This window comes from Odontesthes bonariensis, chromosome 18, assembly GCF_027942865.1.
Source record: "Odontesthes bonariensis isolate fOdoBon6 chromosome 18, fOdoBon6.hap1, whole genome shotgun sequence".
NCBI classification, from domain to species: Eukaryota; Metazoa; Chordata; class Actinopteri; order Atheriniformes; family Atherinopsidae; genus Odontesthes; species Odontesthes bonariensis.
This window is the reverse complement of record NC_134523.1, coordinates 7,618,490-7,640,298: the sequence shown is the minus strand read 5'-3', so window position 1 is coordinate 7,640,298 and position 21,809 is coordinate 7,618,490.

Below are 21,809 nucleotides of genomic sequence, written 5' to 3'. Positions count from 1 at the left end.
ACAGTGGTCAGGTTAAGAAAAATGACACTTGGACTTGGAATAATGATTTAAGTGCAACTTAAACATCATATCAGTTGTACACATTGACAGCTTTAGCGTAACTACTGAGTGCAGTGCAAATCCTACCCGTCCAGTGCGTTTCCACTGAAGTGTAAAGGAAATCCTTACAGGAGAAAAAAATAAGGTGGCTTTTATTAAGGGAAAGCAAAAAAATAAGACTAAACACACCAAAAAGATGGGCAAGTGTAGCTGTAACAAGCCTATTTTTTTTTTTATTAGTTAAGTTTTAAACATTTACACCGCCAAAAGGAAGGCTGGTGTATGTAACAGAAAACAAACTGCTAAAAGCAAATGGAAAATAAGCTCAGCTGTAACTGCATGACAGTGTTTGCACTGTAAAAACGATGAAACGATGTTTTTGGAATTTTAGGCTACCTGGATTTTCATCCAGCTAGGAAGCAAAATTGGAGCCAAAAAAACAGAAGTTGCCACAAACCGGAGGGGAAACCTTGGAAAAAGAACTCAAAACTCGAGGCTTGGGCCATACATGAGAGGAAAATGTAGCGATGTCTTTTTTCCAACTGGGTGTGTTGCGTTTTGTCTTTGTGTCCACGAGTATCGGCCATGTTTGCTGCCCAAAGGGCAGAAATGACTGATTGAATCAAAAACAGATGGAACCAAGACTATCTGTAAAAGAAACACCCGAGAAAAGACTTTTAGGTTTTATGGGCATGGAATGTGGAGATGTGACTCCTAATGGAACAGAATTCTGGGTCTGTGGGTGGTTCATTACAAAAGCAAACAAAACAAAATCAAATGAAAAATAATAATTTCAGTGCTGATAGTCTGTGAGATGCTCTTCTTTAGAATTCTCATGCTCACTGAACTAACATGTCCTTTCCTTCTGTTCTCTCAACAGCTGATGCTCAAACTACAATTAAAGCTCACAAGACCTAACCCACCTGACTTGGCATAAGCTTAAACAATCAATTCCTGTGCCCACTTCCTATTGAGTTTTAATCAAGATTTCTACTTTGTTCTGTCTTCTCTCACGGTTGCCTGGCCAGCAGATTTCACAGGTCAAGGAACCATTCAGAAAGCTTTAATTAGCTTTCTCAAGCTAATGAGTTCTCAGGCATCATACAAATTATTCTGTCAAAGACTGAATTTGAGCCAGTTCGTGCCAGCCTGGATTGTTTGGGTGTGAGCTCAACAGACTAAAGGACTTTTAATCATGTTCAAACCCATTACCCCCCAAATGAGTAATATTTCATTCTTCTCAGTCATTTGGGGACTTCTTCCTAGTTAAAGCTGCCCCTCAGCTCATGACAGATATCGCAGACGTGTTTAGTGCGACTTCCATCATCATTACACCGGATAGATCCATCGCTGGATCCATTCCCCCATTTTGAGGGGGAAATTGTACCAACAAGTCGAGGCTGATGGACTGTGAGCACCAAAAAGAGGCGACGCGGGAGAGAAAAAAAAAAGTAATTTCCTGACTTGGAGTAAATTCCGGCATTGACTGCCCTCGCAAAGACAGCCGGGCTGTAAGGAAGCGTAGACAAAAATATGAGCTTTGGTTTAAACATGAAATATGGCAGTCTGACCCCATTCGCTTTTCCCGCTCAGTCTAATTCAGCTCGGACTAAATGGGGCTGCGTATATCTAACGGCGATAACTTTTCGGACCTGAAGTATCTTTTCAGAACCAGTTTCCAGGGAATTGGATTCCCATCGTGTGAGCCATAAATGAAGGGGAGATTTATGTGGCTGTGCGTGGGAAAAGGGCATAACAAGGCGGCAGAGGCAGTCTCTTCACATTTTGTCACATTCACAAAGATGGTATTAGGGCTTTGACCCACTTCAAGCAGGGACAGAATAATGCTGCTGGTCTCTAATGCCGACATAATGGTCCTCATCATCCTTGTCATATTTCGTCTCATTGTCACCGTATTCATGAGTCGAATTTTTTTGCCTCGAGATTATTAAAGAACTACTAATCTTGTGACCGTCTATGCACGCTTTTTAATCTCATGTCATGCTGCATCACAGCCCGATACAGTCATGACTTGGGAAGGGGTGTTTTAGAGAATACAGGAAAAGGGTCAGCCATTACCTACCTCTCTCTCCTCTTTCTCCCCATTTCTCCATCTCTCATTCTCTCACTAGCTTGTGATGTGGGACTGATAGAGCTTGGAGCACAGCCACTCGCTGTCAGATCCCGGCTAATGGAATCAACACGGTTGACGGATAAACCCACCGAAAATATGTTGTCAAAGCGCTACGGGCCCTCCATCAACCCCTCTGCCATGTGTGGCACTGCCTTGACCCCTCCCAGCGCCGCATGAGAGGGATGTTTTATCTTTGCCGTGCCGGAATAACGTTTCAACTTTTTATTTCTAAATGTATATTTTTGTTCTTTGTGAAATAAGGTTTTTTTTTTTTTTTTCCTGGTATTCTTTCATGACCTGTAGGAAACTCTGCTCCCTAGAATGTATGTGCTTACCCTTCTAGGGGGCATAGTTATAAGGTTGCGTGTACAAAATGATTTATTACAGGGATAGTCTGACATTTGTCGGAAGCATGCTTTTATACGTCTGTGATGTCAATGAGTTCTTGGGTCCAATCCAGCCTTCATTCCCGGTAAATCTGTGACTGGATATTTTGAAATGATTGTCTTTACAAATGTTTTGCCACATTACAAGGTGGAAACGATGCCAGCCATGCTGTCACTGCTGGTGAAGATTTATAGCGCCCCATGCCTGGATGAAAAACATGCAGGTAAAACTAACCTAAAGCCACATGTGTTTGTGTTACCGCAAAAGTCTGGGAATCAACTAAATCAGGCAGCCCCAGGATTTTTCTTCCAAGCCTTACCAAATTGTTCAATCAGATTCATTTGACATAATCATAGGTTTATCTCCAAGGGGGTGATCTCCGAGCCAGCGTGGCCGTATTTCTATTTCTCCTGACGATTCCTGGTATACGCCTAGAACGCAGCACAAGTTGGTGAACATTATGGACAATACTGCCCACCATCTACATAACAGTGCTCAAACAATGGAGTGTGTTCAATAAGAGAGTCGTGCAGTTCTGCAGCGGCACAGAACGTTACAGGAGGTCATTCCTGCTGGCAGCAATAGGCGATCCCAATGACAGCTTATAACGAAATATATCATAATTTCCCCTTTACGTAAAAGTGTTTGTTTTTTTCCAATTTCAGTTTTACATAGTTTGCCAGTTTTGTGCTCCTACGAATGAAATAAACAGTAAATCTGAGCACAAAACTGGAAAACCAGGCTATGATCATAGTTTTGTCCATCCAGTTAAACAACTGTCAGGCTGCATTATGTGTACCTTGCGCTGCCAGGTTAAACAAAATTCACCAGACCACCTTCGGCCGGCAGAAATAAAAAAAACAATAAGAAAACAAAGAGACCGAGTTGCCTCAAGAAACTCGATGACTTGCTGTGACCTACTAAAAGCTTTACTTTATGCATTTTCTGTGCATGAATTTTACCTATGTACTGAGTTAATCAATAATGTGAAGGCGAAACAAAAGAAAGAAAGAAAACTCACTGTTTATTGGGTGCTTATTAAAAGAACAATACATCTCCTATGGTGGAGCTGTCCCACGAGACAGAACTCAACCCAAAGAAAACCTGGAGACACTTGCCGTTTTGTGTGGGCCTTGAACAGTGAAACTAAACCTTCTCTTCCGCAACAACAGTGCAGTTTGCTATAGTTTTCTTTCATGACTAACACCCCAGATGCCAGAATCCATCACTACAGCTATGCTGGATTCTCCTACTCATATTCAATAGATCTCATTCCTCATTCTAAGCTTGGTATTCCACTTCTCCAAATACTGCTCTGATTAACAAGAGACGTTTCAATATACATAAGTTGTACAACTAGGTCAAGGATTTAACACAATCACTGCATTCGTGAGCTTCCTGCACAGTACCTCCAAGCTCCACCAGGAGCCACTGCAGATCCATCTGTGTCACAGAAACAGACGAGCCAGAGAGTGGAAAAAAGAGTGGGGGGCATGAAGGGAGGTAAAAAGAGCTCAATGTATTAGATCAGCCACCCCACTGGTTTTGTATACCGACAGCTGTGCTCTATAACCCACTTGACAAGATTAAAAGTCCAAACATATAAACAAATAGACAATCTGCATCCCAGCTTGCAGAGACTCAGCCATTGAGACTCGTTCCCTCCCTCCATCTTCTTCTGTACCTTGTGAACTGCAGATGAGACAAGAAAGAGTGTTGGGAGCATAATTTAGGGCTTCTTATAAGATCACAAAATGTGACCTACTTCAGCTCTGCACTGACTGAAAGATGCAAGATTCCAATAACATTTCAGAAGACGCTTCTAAATAAATCTTGAATAGGATTCCGTACATGCAGAGGGATGCAATCCCTAATTTCTCTGTGCTTGGCTTTTGGGTGCCGGTGCATGGCTGTGCCATTGTTTGCTGACAAAAAGAGCACAAGAAAGCAAGGCAAGAGAGAAATGACTGATGACAGAACCACAATTTTCAGCAGTACATCTCTGACTACAACACCATATAGCAGTCCTCCTGCAAGCTAAGGCATCCATCCATCCATCCATCCATCCACCCTTTTGCTCACTGGCCCTTTGTGTTGTTTGTTTAGTTTGTTTGTTCTGACATGTTAATGGGACAGCTGATGGACTGGCAGTCTGATGCAGCTAGAGGGGCAGGGGCTGCTGGGTTTATTTTATTCTGACAGCAAGGGAGAAGGTCAGCACACTCATAGCTCACCTGCCTTCTCTCGCTTTCGCTCTGCCTCGCGTCTGCTCCCTCTCATCCCTTCTGTCTGATTTCTCCCTTTGTCTCGCTTCCTCCCATCTCCTTACAGTGTGTTTTTTGGGCACATCCGTCTCGGCTCATTTCCTTTCTCATGTTTAGAGCCCTTCTGAAACATTTCCCCAATGATTGACCGACGGCTGCGAGGGAAATTGGGACAACAAATGAGATGAGCCACAATGCGATGCTGAAAGTAATACCTTACTAAGAAAAGAAAATCTCAAATAGCACCTTCTGCAAGTAAAAGAAAAGGCTAAGGGCAAGAAAAGAATAGTGAAACTTGTGAGTCTAATCTCTAGAAGAGTTTAAACAGCCTGAAGGGCTGCCACAAGGACTAATGTTTTGGATTTAAATATACTTATAAATACTAGCTAAACGCTGACTTTAAAAGCAGAAATCTGCCAAGTCTTATAATATATGCACAAATGGAAAAGTAACTCTGTAAAAGCTTTATAACGACACAACCCAGACATCAATTTGAAAAGAATTGTCATCCGTTGATCCGACACAGCTGCCAGGAAATGGTTCAGTATTAGCTGCCGATCCGGCAGGTGGGCCCGCGACATGCCTCGACAAGCCCAGACCACATTAAGACAATCCCAGAAAACAACCCAACACTCCATAACAGCTTCCAGTGCTTACATTTGCTTCAAGCCCGAGCAAGCGACAAGAGAAATGTTGGTCACAAGGGTCAGGGTGTTTTTTTTTTTCCCCTAGGTTTGTACCAAAAAAAAAGAAAAAAGAAAACAGCTAGGTAGCAGGTAGGTATGGTGGCACTGTGATGAAAGGTACTATAACAAACAGTGGGGGGAAAAAACTACATCATTATAGAAGGTTTTTCTAAAAACATTCACAGCGGTCTTTGTTGTCGGCTCTTGACACAGCAGCAGCAACATGAGACAGCAACAGCAACAGCAAACAGCACCAATGTTTAAGAAGAAACAAGCGACAAAGTCAGAGGAGGAAAATCCTGAGACCCATAAACGGAACACTTGAGTCAGAGTTCACGCTGGAACAGCTACTTTCCCCTTGTTTTTTCTTTTTCTTTCCTTCCATCCATTCATTTGCCGACCGTGCATTTATTTTCACTGGCTGCTCTGTTGGGTTGAGCCATCGCAAATACTTGGTTCCAGGAAAAGGAAGTGGTGCATCACTGGGTTTAATGATGCCCCGCTTCAAAACTTTACCTCAGCTTGCTGAATAATGATGATACAGGTTCACAGTGTTTACCCAGAGTGCTGAAATCTGAGGCTACCTTGTACAGTTGTGCCCTCTCGCTCTCGGCTGAGTTTGGGCAACAGCATAAAGCTTTCACACCTAGACGTGGATTCACAGTTCTATCGGTGGGGCTGAACTGCACCGTTTAGAAAAGGTGTTTGATATGAAACTAGCCGACATGAAGCAGCATTTGCCTTAATTGCCCATAAGTGCTGAAAATTCATTATCAGAACAATAATAATAATAAGATTTTTGAACTTATTAGCCAATAACCAATTAGCTGTCTTCGGTTCTAGCATTTTGCTTGTTACTGGAGGGTTTGATGACAGTTTCGCTCAAGAATCAAACGCTTTAATTCACAGTCTAAGGAGGAGTTAGGATATATTTCAAATTTGAAAAGGCAGGATTTGTCACATATGCATCCTTGAGGTGAAAACGTGCTGAGACGTAAAGAGGCGCCCCAAGTTCCCTTAGCTGATGGATGCTTTGATAAGCTTCCATTTGACCAGAAACCAGACTCACTTAAGAAAACAAGGACTCTGGAGAAGCAAGATCTGTCAATCTGCACTCCGCTTCCAAAGGGTGCAGCAGTACAAGCATAAGATTGTGGTGAGTGATAGATGAGCCGATCAGTTTTGGTGTTCATTCTAAGAGACGTCGCGTCGAGGAAATTTGTGAAACATGAAAAGGATGTAATCAAGGATTTTAATAAAATGCTTTGTGTGCTTTACATGCAGTAGGAATCACGATCCCAGTGATCCGACGTACACAACAAGGTTATATGTGACATTTAAGGGCTCTTTCGTGTTTTACCCAGACAGATACTCTCCAGGCAAAAAAAAAAAAGAGGTTTTGTAACAGATGGAAAAAAAAAAAATCCCCAATAATTCATTTGTATGTTAATTAGATAATTAAAAATAAATTAACATATGATTAACAAGCTTTATCAGTAACAATTAGGTGGCAAATCAATGAGATGATTGGATTTGCATCTATCTTAATAATTAAATAACTTTAGTTCCAGCTTTTTAAATGGAAAATTTGATTATTTTCCTGCATCCATGCATTACAAAGAGTGATTTTAGTCAAATAAATCAATTCATTAACAAAAAACTAAAAAAACCTGTAGTTTGTAACTCCAGTAATATCTTCTACACCTATGGTGATGTCTTCAAAATGCGTAACCGATAGCCCAGAGACTTTCAGGAAATGATGGTTCATTTTCTGCTCTTTGACATCAATTAGCTATATTGTTTTAGGTTTATCTCTGGCAGGGGGGTTCGCTCACTGAGGAAGATGTAAATCAGCCTGAACGCGGCGGCATTCTTTGAACTATCACCTTCCCCCGAGTGAAAATGAATCCGAGAATCTTGAAAATCAGTAGGAAGTTTCTGAGATTGTACAATTGCGGAGACGAGAAATTGCCGTAATCTGATCTAACCAGTCTGACCGCCGCTGCCAGTGAACTCCAAACAGATGATTTTCAGCTCTCAATCACAGAGAGGAAGCCGAAAAGAGGAAGGAGTATAATCATGGAAATGGCAGAGACACTCTCCAGTCAAGAGGGAGAGCGAAATCAAGGGAAAAAGCACAGATGAAGAGACAAAGACAGAGAAAATAGCTTGTTGCCTTCTGCCAATCCTTAATTATCTGCCTCCATTTATTTACTCTCCATCCAACCCTTTAAGGCTGCAGGGCCTTTAATACTCTTAATCAACCTCTCTCCCCAGTAGGGCCTGTAGCATCTTTCCTCCCCTACATAATTGACTCTTGGTGTTCGAGAGGCATTAAAAGTTTATAACTATTAAACATAACATCAAGCAGGCTGTCTTTTATTTTAATTTTTTTTTAAACCAAGCTATTAGCAGGGGGAAGGAACATTGATAATTAATTGCTTACTCTGGGGAAGACTAATTACCAATTGGTGTTATTAGCTGATTAGCTGATGGGTTTGACAGACCTGAAAGGCTGTCAGTTGACAGTAGTGAGGATGGGGCATCCATTGATGCTTTGGGGTGCTTACATAATTGGTCCTTATTCTTTTGAAGTACACAGCTTGAACAGTTTCATGGTGAAGAGGAAGTGACAACGCTCTCGTATGAATCCCGAGTAAATTAAAAGGTGGCAGACCTGAAAAAAATAAAGTGTCAGAATGAGTCATATTTGCTGAAATGACTCACATGTTGACTACATGCAATATATGTGCTGTATTGTACAGCAACTAACATTAAATTGAGTGTTAAACCACATGTTGCAACCCTACAGGACATGTATATTCAACAAAGTCACATCCAGGTGACACCTTGGGTTAGGCCTTACAGAACCCAACAATTGCCACTCTCATCTTCTCTGAATAATTGCGTGTATTTTTAGGAATTGGCTTGAAATTGATATGGGAGACGGGGGTGATGCTCAGTGATCCATCCAGGAGTGCCAACCTTGGTGGCCGTGGTGACAAATTTAGACGTAGAGCGCTCCTTCCACCAAATTAGATCAAGCCAATGGGCCATGAAAAACTTGCCTTCCTGTCCCTGGGAACAAGGGAAAGCCACAGCAAGACAGAAATTAACTTCCCAAGTCAAGTCTCCTCAGCTTAACCACGTTATTTCATCAAACTGCGACGAGAACATCCATAAAGGACCCTACAAACAGGTTTTTCTGACAATAAATTTGGATACAAGTGGAAATGTTAAGACAAATGTATAGTTAAATGTTTTGAATTTGTATAAAGTTATGTCGTATAATGCCTTTGCATCTTATTGTAACTGCATGAAATGATGAAACAATCCTTCCAGCCTCATGAGAAAATCTGTAAGAAATATCACAAAGAGCAGAATTTTTTTTCAACCATTAGCTCGAACCATCTCTTCATTAATATCTAAACCTAACCATGTATTTTTTATATATATATATATATACACACACACACACACACACACACACATTAGGAAACTTTCCCACGGCTTTGTGAGCATTTCTGAACATAATAGCTGTGTAAGATCCTATTTGTGACAGTTTAACTCGAGTCATTTGCAAAGGAGAAGGTGGTCATGCAGCATTTTTGGTGGTTAAACATTTCTTTTATTGAGGGAAAACCATGCATACAGACAACTCGTGGACAAGTTGGCTGCTAACAAAAATATGAAAATACAAATAAAAATGCAACTATTTGGCCACTAAATCACTGCTGTTATGACCTGCACATTTATGTGAATTATGAACTTACCAGCAGTTCTCACACAGTTAACTTACATGAAGTGTGGCTCCAACCTACATTAGACAGAAAAGGCTCATCGTTGGCATGCCCAAACTCGCTTGCTCACTCCCTACATAACAGACATGTTAAACTTCCAACTAAAGACAGTCAAAATAACAGCTGAAGGCAAATATAATGAACAAAAGCGTTTGCTCATAAAACGTGCAATTCCTCAATTCTTCTACCTTTATTACAACTTGCAAAGTTTTCAGGTAAAATAGACACAGCTGTCCAGTCATTGATTAAGTAGATTGGATGAGACTGTTCATTAGAGAGGCAATTCTTTACTCCGTGCAGGCCACCAGTTGGTAATGCATGGCGTACCGCCATTATTAAATTGGAATTGTTACTTTTTCTCTTTCAAGTTTTCTTGTTTTGTCCAAGTCCTTCACAATATATTTACAGTAATAATTACAAGAGATAAACAATAAATGCAATAGATTCCTCCAACCTCATAGAATATTCAGAAGATGAATGTGAAGAAAAGTCGAGAATGTGAAGAAAAAACAAGCCCCACAGAGACACTGGAGGCGGAACAAAAAAAAGCTGGCAACACGGCAAAAAGCGGCAAGATAAAATGGAGACGGAAAATAATAGCAGGGCGAGGGACATTACGTTTCCTTTCCCTTCACACAGGTCACAGTTTCCGGAGCAGATTACGTCCCTAAGTGCTCCATCAGACATAGTGCGGATGGTTAAGAGAACTTGTTGCATAATTTAAAGGAGGGATGGGAGGGCCTTTTTGCTCCTACTCTGCTCAGCTTGTATGCATGGAGGGATGTTTTAAGTGGGTAAAAACTGTCCTTGCACGAGTGTCTGTTTATCCAGAGTGGGACACATATTTTGCTCGGGGTGCAAAAAAAATTTAAAAAAAAGTGGTTAGTGTCAGAGATGGAGCCTCTCATTTGAGAGAGGGTAGAGAATTTGTGGGTTCATTTAAGTGTTACGTGAATTATTGCTCTATTTTTCCTCAGATCCATTTAAGAGTCACACAAAATTAACAAAATGAAGAAATCTCATACTCTGCTGGTGAGGCATACAGCTTATGTGTTTTTCATTGAAATGGTCACTGACAACTTAAAAGTCATGACCCAACTGTATGGCCTGTGCTCCAAAAAAAAAAAAAATGTCGACCTCGGTCGCTCCGGTGCCGAAAGTTAAAGGCCAGCTCTGGTTATGTGTGCAGATATGAACGGATTTCAGCTGGCAGAAGGCAGGTGGTGAGTCATCCTATTTCTAAACTCAGGGATGGGGAGAGAGCAGGAATTACTTTTGACAGAGGGATTGGGACCCAAATTAAGCTGCTTTTTTTTTTCTTAATCAACTAGTTAAATGGGGTCAAACATTATCATCTTAAAGCTGGTAATTCGGCACGGTGGTGTTAGATCAAAGTTTGGCACAATTCAGAGAACATTCTGATCACCTCTATCGCGACAAGACCGGGCAGAAGGAAACATCTAAAAGGAATGTTTTTTCGACTTCAGGCAAATGAGAATTCAAATCGATATATCAGAATTGATATTAAATGTAAACATTGGCTTTACCTTTGGGGGGGACTAGGTGGATGTCCATAGAGACAAATCTGTATTTGCTCAAAGGATAGCGATTAGAACACTGCCTACAGACTCATACGTGTTAACATGGGAATAGAGAAACGGTGCAGAGAACTCGTCTGTGGCTGGTACGTCACATGTTGTAAATATGTAAATCCAACACAAGTTTTGCTCCTGAGAAAAACGTCGACCTGAGTATCGATGATATGATCCATTTCTGCTTGGAAAGCTGTTATAATACACGAGAAAGACCGCTCTTAAAACACAAGAAACCCAGCAGTCTGTGATGCTTGTTTTGTTGTAACTGTAAGTAGGCTAAGTGCTTCAAAAGATTTGTTTTGCATTTGCTTGGGGTCCTCTGAAGATTGGGGTGTCTTAGTGATGCAAAACTATGTAAATTATCTGGGATAAAAGATTTTAGCGGTAAGTTCAGGGACCGTCTTCATCTTCACAGATTCACAAATTCTTTTCCTCGCAATATGTGGCCACATAATTAGTGCATTTAAGTGTTGCAGGTTGAAAGTGTTCATTATGCTCAAGGCTGACCCGACTGAAAAAGCTGTTTTTCATGAAGGTAACCCAACGCGCACTCAGGCAGAATTAAAGACTTCAAAAGGGTGTTGCTGATGATCAGTTAGCTTAATATTGTTTCCTTTTTGAAAAATAAAACGAGGCCACAAAGTTGAAAGAAAGAAATCAGCAAAGAGCAGAGACTGACAGCATAGTTCACTGGCAGAGACTGACAGATGATCCGGGCCAGCTGGATATAAACCAGCTCTGATCTTTGTTTATTTTTTCAACCCTGATGGCCATTAACCAGTAGAGCATGACTACCAGAGGGGCATGTGAGGGGAAAACCTAAGGGCCATGTCTCTTCTTAACAATGGAGCGCAGTCGCGTTCAATTGCCGTTAACTTACAATCAATAAGATGACCTACAACACATGAGTGGAACTTGGCCGCCTTCACTGATGCCTCCATTTTGGAGAAAAAGAAAATCTTCTTCCACTATAGATTTTTCCCTTGTCCTCAGGCTGGTCAATTACATCAATAACTCCGAACAACAACACCAACAGAGGGAAATAAGGGTGAAGCAGGCCCTCTGTGAGTTCATCACCCTTTCTTTCTTGACAATCTGCCAGTGAGGCAGTCATTTTTTTGTTGTTGTTCTTCTTCCCTTTCACAGCCTTCCTGCTATTTTGTAGCCGTCAAGAGGCTGGCAGTATGGCAGTTTTACTGCATTCCCTCACTGCGTATCACGAGAAGATGGAATCACTGCCTAAAGGTTGGCAGTGAGTGAGACATGGCCTGTATGCCGATGACATCATGAAGGAGGGGAGGGGTAGACACTCCACCCAGGCAGAGCTGGTGCCAAGCCTCAATGCCAGTTTGAGTTACAGAAGCAGCAGTTTGCTGAGAGCAGTAGGAGGTCTCCATATAATCACTTCACTTTGTATTCAGCAGACAGCAAAGTCACGAAAAAAATAATAAATGTATTTGATTTTTTGAGCTGAGAGTTAATGCATCTGGAGGGAAAGGGAAGGGTGTAGTGGTGCTGGAAGTTGGAGGTGGTGTGCGTGCATACACATTTATCAGTGTAAATCTACAGCACTCATCAGGGAACAGTACTGCTGCACAGCTGACATTCCCATTTTTATTAAAGAATCTGCAGTGATATGTACTCGTTTTTTAGTATGTAAAGGTTATTCTACAGAGAAGAATTAATAGAATTTAATCCTTAACCAAGCACTTCAGAGGTCACATAAGGGTTTCCCTGCTGCGCATCATTAGCTTCCCTTGTTATTAATCCTTCTATCCCATTCTGTCACTGTGAATTTTAAGGGGGAAAAAAAAAACTAAAAAGAAGACTGTTTTCATTCATCTTAGGTAATATCCCCGCTGTGGTACTTTCTATGATTTGTAATTATTAAGCTTCTAAAGTCAAGGGTGTTGGGTACTGGGTCAGACTAAAAGTTTGCAGCTCATGCAGACAAAAGACCAAAGAGTCTAATGGGTTGAGAGGTGAGGATTAATAATATCTAGAATAGAGGGTCAGATCAGGAGCACGATCTAAAGCTATTTCCCCTGACATCAGATGTGCAGGGATGTATGTATACACACACACACAAAAACAAAAGAAATTACATCCCACTCACCTTTGTTTCGCAATGCAAAACAATGACAGATAAAGTGTCATTTACAAAAGTCAGACTACAGTCTACTACTTAATGATAATTCCAATTTTAACTGAAATATATGTTTATGCTCTTTTTCACAAATTAATACAATTCTCTAAAGTCTTACTGAAAAGTCTGACATGCTTTGGTCAAAGTTTAAATGAGATACATCCCTGCATCCCCTTATTCAAACACTAATCCCCACTTCTTTTTGGAGCAGTCACTTTTAAGGCATGGAGTAAACCATTCACTTCAACCCACCCCTTACTTCCAGAGGGTTTGCCTCTTTTGAGATTGTTAGCACTCTGTGACTCTTCAAGTCCATTATCACCGTATAGCAAAGCATACAGTAAATAATCTGGGAGCTCACACTTGCACACACCGTAAACTGAGCTCAGATTACCACACACTAAACTGACTGAAAAGTACTCAAACACATAAATTCACTTTGTCAGCAGCACGACAGTAGTTGATAATAATTCCTTCTAAATCTCACCACGAATCATGTGTTGAACTGACCTATACAAAAAAATAAAAATACTACAACAAAGAGGGGACATAATGACTTGCTAGCCAGCTACACCATTAAAATAATAATTAATAATCAAGTAAAAAGCAAGGTTTTTGAGGTACAGCAAATGAAGCATGTTTTAAATTGTATGGAAAGATATAACTATACATAGATAGATAAAGAGAGATACTGTATATCCCTACTCTGCCCTGGGAGCATGACATGGAAATACGTAAATCTAAACAGTTCACCGAATGAAACATTTTCAAACCTAGGGGGCTCCGAACAAAGAGCCATGGTTTTGTTTGGTTTTTCTTCCCTATTTTTCTTTCATACTACTGCAGGTTTCTGTCCCTTTAAATACTGCCAACACTGACTGACATCAGTCACAGTGTTTAGAGCATGAAATCAGAATGCTCATATGAGCTTGTTGCAGTCACACCAGACCCCGGGGCAAATCCAGATTCATAAGAGGGGATACATATCTGCATATCTGCTCTTCCAGGAAATACCACGGGATTTCACAGGCAAACGAAAGAGAGGGACATCGAGGTTACTTGGCTGGGCTTGCTGCCTTGGAGACCTAGACAGATAAGTGCTAAAAAAATACTGACATTTAGGTTACAGAGGTGTCTGCACTATTTATTTTAGTCATAACGACTATCATCGCTTAAATAAATCCCATTTATTGCTGGGCAGCAGGCTAATTCCTTGCTGCTTCAAAAAGGTAAAAACACTGAAGTCATACGGGCTCAAAATCATCTGATTATCCAAAGGTATTATCCACATCAGGCACTGATGCATAAATAACAGCTCATCTCTCTTACTCAGTATGTCGAAAATGATTAAATAAAACAAGGGACATGAGCAGAACAAACAGATGCAGGCAGACCTGCATGTGACACAGTGGAATTATGTGGATGGCCAGCAGTGGCAAGGAAATTGAGACACATCAGCATGCGAAACGATAGATTATTATCCCTTGGCTCAGTTGGACACAACCCTTCATTTATATGATAAACAGCCAAATTCTAATCCAAGCACTTGTCTTTTGCTTTCCTTCCATCCCGCTTCATTTAAAGGAGCTGCTGCATGGTCCGTCATTGCTCTATTGTGGCATTTCTCTTTCCCATCCTTGCCCTTTCAAAGTTACTCATCGCCACACCATCAAATCCGCTTTTCAACATGGATAAGGGGGGTGTGCTCAGCTTTATATCTAATGGTATTTTACTCATGTCACTTCTGGCGAACTCCACAGAAACTCCAAGAGTCATATCTGTATGCAGATTGTATATGAAAGAGTATGTAAATGCAGGTACAATCTGCATCTCTATGAGGCTGCCTCATAACAGTTACCCCACGTCCATAAAAAGAACAGGGCAGTGCGCCATTTTCCCCGAGTGTGTTCGGCCACCAACGTGGCCAGCACAGCATGGTTGACTACCGTTATATCAGAGAGTCAATTTGGCACAATAACTACACAATACAAGCCTTAACATAAAGCTTTTTCATCCATTTAATTGACTGATGTGTTTTACTTCACCCCGAAGAAATGGAGAGCAGATTTAAAAGAAAACCGGGGGAGGACCAGGCCTGTACTAGAGGCACACATTTATATCAAATTCATTTTATCATTACATTATTAGTATGACTTGTCATAGTTTTCTACATTGCTTCTTTATAATGGCTCAAAAATGAATAAATCTGGGATTGTGCACAAAAGCACTGCCATGGGATCGCTATGGGAATCTCCAAAACAAGACGACGCATATCAACTTATGAAGCCCTAATGTTTTGGACAAAAGAAATACCTAATGCAACGGGAATTTCTCCATCAAGGCGTTGGTGAAGGAAATGTTCACCAAGTAAGTCTGAGTAAATGACTTTCAGGGTTTGCAATAGAATCATAACAATAAAGGAAATATTTGTTTTGCTACCTGGCAAATTCTCTTCTTGTGCCATTGTTTTTCCAAACCTCTAAAAAGGTCCGAATTTGTCCAAATTTCATTTTTCTATCAACAAAATCAACGACAAAAAGAGGAGAGAAACAAATGTGCACTGAACTTCAGCTAATGAACTACAACCCACACCAAGTCAACACAAAGAAGACATGGGTTTGCATAAAACGTCAGAGAGAACACGGACAGAGTGTGAGCATTGTTTCAAGGTAAGGCCGACTGTGGGCAAAATGATGAAAAGGCACAGATAAAACAAAGAGAAATGGGGTTTTTCTCATCCGAAGTAGATCTTAAACCTCAAAGTCTGTGTGATTTGTTTGATCTCTAACAGATATATTGAATGATAACAAAGATAGCAATGTGAAGCTCTAGGATCAACAGTGAATAGTTATATCTTCAGAATTAGTTACTTAATTCCGTGCATGTACTCTACTCCACCCCAAAGGCCTGTCTCCCCACCCATGTCGTTTACAAATGCAAAGTTGCTTGATGTTGCTCTCTTCCTGCACGGAACCTTTGATATGTTAAAGCAGGCAGCCTCACCAACTGGCAGCAACATCTGAACTGTGCAACCTTACCTTCTGGTTACTAAAAGAAGGTGAAAAAGATCAACAAAGAAGGAGAAACTGGGTGAGGGGGTGAAGTGAAAAAAGTGACACAACCCTCACAGAGGGAAATCCATGACGTAAGGTCCCAACAGTATGCGCAGAAGGTGGGAGATGGTGCATCTTTAAACAGAGGTATTCGGTTTGATGAGAAGCCATTCAATAAGTTTAATTTTGTGTTATTGCTTGAGCTATGTGTATTAGCATCAAGGGCTCCAACCTGCCATCTCCTGTGGTGTTCAGCTTCCGATGCGATCACATCTTCTAAAATGTTAAATTTGGATTCCGATTGGTATCAGTTCATCTCGACGCCCTTAATTCGGTATATTACGGAGGATGATTGACGGTTCCACTGGCTACAGAAACCTCTCCGGGCAGCACAGCAGATGAACAACCGCAGGGTGAATGATTGGAGAGGTTAAGTTCAGATCCCAGTAAAAAATGGCTTTAGTTTCAGTCACAAAGGAAGAGCTCTCAGCACCTGTGAAATGGCAAGAGAGAGCATGAGCCTCCCTAAATGCTTCCTTAGTTTTTCATCTCAACCCAGCGCTGGAAAATGCAGACCACATTACATGAACATTAATTCAAGTATTGTTGTCTCATTGTATACCACAGCCGTATTCAGGAAACCACAGGTGCTGTGTTCAGGAACCAAATAGCTATTGGCTCTGCTAACCGAGGTTCTCCTTCTAATTTGATGGATTCTGATCCGTGATTTAATTCTTCGTGATTTTTACCTTTGAAAAACACAAACGAAAAAAAAAAGAGGTCCAGTAGAGACTCTTCGAAGTAAAGCTGGCACATAGCCATAAGTTCACCATGACTTTGTCATTGGAGAGCGAAGCAGCCAGAACACATCCTCACGATGGATGACATTTCGCGCAATGTTAATAAATTCGCTGCATCGCGACAGAATGCATTAGCAAAATTAACAGTCGCTGTAAAAAGGGTTAATGGCTGTCACTCTGTTAGTGAATATGTGTCCGGGGGGGGCTTGCCATCAATGAAAAAATGGTCCAGTGACAGACAATTATCACATGGAGAGTGACAGGGGGGTGGGGGGAATCAGGGGTGTTACACACCCATCTAATTTGTATTCAACTAACAGAGACACTGCCTGGAGTTACAATTACTTTTTTACAGTTTGTGTTAAAACAAAAAAACATTTCTGACTGCACTTTTTACTTTTATGCAGCCAACACTTTTGTTTACAAGGTTCAACCTTCAAAAGTCTTGGCTAGATATATTTATAGTGTGTTTTCTTGCACTGTTTGAAGACCTCTAAAACTTGTTTTTTTGTACAGTTGTGTTTTCCCTCAATTTAAATAAAACTTGTTTGTATTACATTCACTTCACTCTCATATTGTTTTTTGTTAGGCTTTTCCGAATACAACCATATGTGTCACTTTTGCATAGATGTTTACAGTTAGTTGAAATACTTGAAAATGTCAAGGTGGTGACAACTGCCTCAAAGTCTCTGAAAAGGCCTTAGACCCCAGAGGGTTAAAGGGAAAGTTCGCCTCTTTTGACATGAAGCTGTATGACATCTCATACTAGCAATATCATTTATAAACATTGACTTACCCCCTACTGTGTCCTGTGAGTCTGTCGGCAGCGCGCAGTGATACGAAGGGAGAGAAAATAGCGCCAAGCAATTGTGAGGTCTGACTTTTTTCTGGAGAACGAAATGTATTACTCTTTTGAACGCATATTGTTTTGAGAAGCAAAACTTTATTTTTGCAACCCCAGCCAACTAGCCGGACTACTTTCGTCAACGCCAAAACAAGGCTGGAACTCTGCTCACAGGTGCAGCAGGGGGTAAGAAAATGTTCATAAACGATATTGCTAGTATGAGATGTCATACAGCTTCATGTCAAAAGAGGCGAACTATCCCTTTAAGATTTCTGAAAGTTTGTAGGAGTTTAACTGTGATAGAGGTTGGCCTTTAAGGTACTTTCATGTCCCTTTATAGTCAGCTGGTGCTGTTGTAAAAGATTTGAGGTTCTGCGGGTCGGTTGCGAGGCAAGTTTGAACATTCGTCATCATTTCCTGCAGTGTGGCGACTGGTTCCCATTGTGAATAGGAAGAAGAAGCACGAAAACCACTGGTACGCTGCCTAAATGTTGCCTCTTCAAGAGAAACCTGCTTTGCAAAGAAGAGCCCCCTTTTTCAAACTGCACAGCGTTTGATCTTTTTAAAATGTCTCCAGACACGAAGCTCAAGCCCAAGTTTGAGCTCACTTTGTAAAACTGACAGTCGGAAAAAAAAGTCTCATTATAAATAGATAATGAGAAGAAAAAAATAAAAGGGAAAAAAAAATCTAAAGCTCTGCCACCGCAATTTGAAACAAAGCACCGAAAGTAAAGTTATTCAAATGCACACATCCAAAGGCACATCCACACTGCTCACCGCCAATCGTTCCATACAGGTATCACTATCACTTTTGATGTGACCTAAAAAGTGAAACTTTTCTCTTCGCCCTGAGCCTTTGACGAAGTAGCCCTGAAGTGCTTAACCACTTTTGCTCCGTCTTTATTTCTATCCTCCGTCATCCTGTCTTTCTCCGTCTTCGTCTGCCTCTTTCACCTTTGTTTTCTAATATTTTGAAAAGGGGAATGATGAGCGGAGGCAACAAATGATAGGAAGGGGAAAGTCACCCATCTGTTGCTTGCTGCATTATTGATCGCTGGCTCCCGTCTACGGTGAAAAACGGAAGGTATCTGTGGAAGAAGAAAAAAAAAATTGCCCACATATGTGGGTGTGCAGGTTCACAAGTTGGCACAGCAACAAACACACAAGGCTTTTCTGCCTTCTGTTAACAAGGTTCGTTGTTTGAGAGAATGAGACTAATCTTGGATCCATTTCCTATTTGAAATCGTGGCCATCGAGTCTTTATTTTCTTCAATTTCGCCCCAAACAACAACTGATATCTCCGTGTCTAGGTGCTATTGAAAAAGCTAAAAAGAAAAAAAATTAAATAAAATCCAGAGAAGTTTAAAGGTTACAAATGAAGCAGATGATGGCCGTGAACATCGGGCAGTTTTACGATATGTTATGAGATGGCTGTACAAGTTGACTAGATGCGCTGGGAGCACTGAGGGCAATTTAGACAGTAGATTAATTATACTGAATATGTGGTCATACTGCAATACAATATAACCGTCCTCATCGCCAGCCTGTCGGCAGAAAACAGATGAGTTCATAAACAGATAGCGGAGGACGATCTGTGTCCTGAGGCAAACTGCCTGGCAGTGAGCTGTATGCATATATATGTGTGTGTTGCAGTGTGAAATGGATTGTGTTCGCTCTCAGTGTATCCCAATGATGAAAAAGATGACGAGTGATAAGTCACCTACCACACAAGTCCGGGTGGTGAGCATTTTAGCATGCATGCACTCCGGTGCCTGTATCTACACTTGGTCCACTGATTTCGTTGCTAAACTGTGGGGTAACCAGCCTGCTTTGACACTTTAATTACATCTGCTTGTCGTCTCACGCTTAGGTCAATGTACTCACAGCATGGTTCATAAATAATTTGGAGAGAATGCCATTCCCATACCATAAAACTGAATGGCAGGTTGAAATTAAATTTGAGTGCATTTTGAATGTTGCCCTCAGGGATTATGTCATACAGACGCGGTGCCAGTCGCGATTCACCTGAAGTTGGACGGCCTGGCTCGCAGTCTCCGCTCTAATTCAATCCAAAGGTGCTCAATCAGGTTGAGGTCAGGACTCTGTGCAGGCCAGTCAAGTTCTTCCACACCAGACTCGCTCATCCATGTCTTTATGGACCTTGCTTTGTGCACTGGCGCGCAGTCATGTTGGAACAGGAAGGGGCCCATCCCCAAATGGTTTCCACAAAGTTGGGAGCATGAAATTGTCGAACATCTCTTGGTATACTGAATCCCTCACAGTTCATTTCACTGGAACTGAGGGGCCAAGCCCAGCTCCTGAAAAACAACAACAAAAAGAAAACAGTTCTCCTGAAAAACATCTTACTGTATCAGTCATTTTGCACAGTTTCAATTGAACCTGTGAAATAAAAACAAAACAAATTCAAATGATCTCGCGGCTGGCTTGTTTATATCGTTTCTGGAGGAAGTTGAACACTACAACAATAGCACAATATTTTCTGCATACAGCCTGAATTATTATGTCACAGATTAAAATGGTAAATGAACTGTGTCTTCATAGCTTTTCTAGTTTAGTTGGTCAACTAGACTCAAAGCACTTTTACATTACAAGCCACATGCAGTCATTTACACACACTCATAGAACATTTCTTATTTCTATGCAGTAATCCAGGCTACGTACGCAGTGCTACGTAGTACTACATGTTGCTTTTTCTATCCGGGGAATAAAAACCACTGACCTTCTGACTGATGAATGCATTTCCTCTGGAGCTACAACCATCTCAATATATTCATCGCTGCTCAGTCGTAAATGTCTGCCGACTTATTGAAAACAATAAAAAAAAAAATTGTAATAGAAAGATAAATATACATCCTCGACCCAAAGCACAACCTCTTCAAAGATAATGTGAAGTCAGTTAGTGGCTTTGTTGCAGTTAATAGACATATTATCCAGCTGAGGTGAACACACAGATTCTCTCATTCAGGGAACAATGACAGAACTCCACATTTCTGCTCTCTCTTAACGGACCAGAAGCGGTGGTACCGTCATTATAAACTGAGAAGAGATGAGTATCATTTTGGGCAAATTATTCTTTAACACTACACTGTCGGGCATGATCGTAGATGTAGAGGTGTCCCGTATATAGCCGTGTCCTATGTACAGCATGGATTCAGTGCAGCATGGATAAATGACGCTTTGGTCCCTCAAACGACTTATGACTTGTATTCAACCTGTTTATATATATGTTTATTTTTACTTTGAAAATCTGGATAACTATAAAGGTGTAAAGGTTGTAATAATAGTTGGTATAATAGTAGTGAAGGACCTAATTTAGGTTCATAAGTGGGGACATCGGTAGCGTCTAAGAATGCACTGATTGGGAAACTTTTGGTTGATACTGATTAGGTTGTTAAGTATCGATACCGATGTTTAATAAAAAAATATGGCCTATAGCCGATAGCTGACACCAACTGTACCAACAGTCTTTATTTTCACTTTAATGCCAGGGAAATAATTAAATATGCAATACACCTAAATATAATAAATATGACTAAGTAAACACTTAAAAAATATTTTAACCCCTTTATCACTCCAGTTTTGAATGACTAACATCGACCAATACCAAAGTCAGGCCAACATCTGTTTCCCCCCTCCATGTACTGAGATACGTGGTCCCAAGCTTGGGGTAAAAAAAATGGAGATCCAAATGACAAATTCAACACAAAAATAAAGAATCAAAGAACACAACAAAAGACCAAAGTAAAATGTAAATGTGTCCATAAACCATAGCACAAGCAAAGTAATGCAAATTACAGTGATTAAAAAAATCCAAACAAACAGATAAATAATACATAATAAGGACTTTCACATTATTACATAGTACAATTCCTTTCTCTACCAGATGGGAGTACATACCGGACACATCTCGCATCAAGAAAAGCACTTTTGTAAGACATATCCATGGTAGGATTAGAAAAAGTGTCCGACATTTGTACCGTCTCATTACTACTGGGAGACAACTGAGGATAATAACAGCATTTGGCATGTATGAGTCTTAC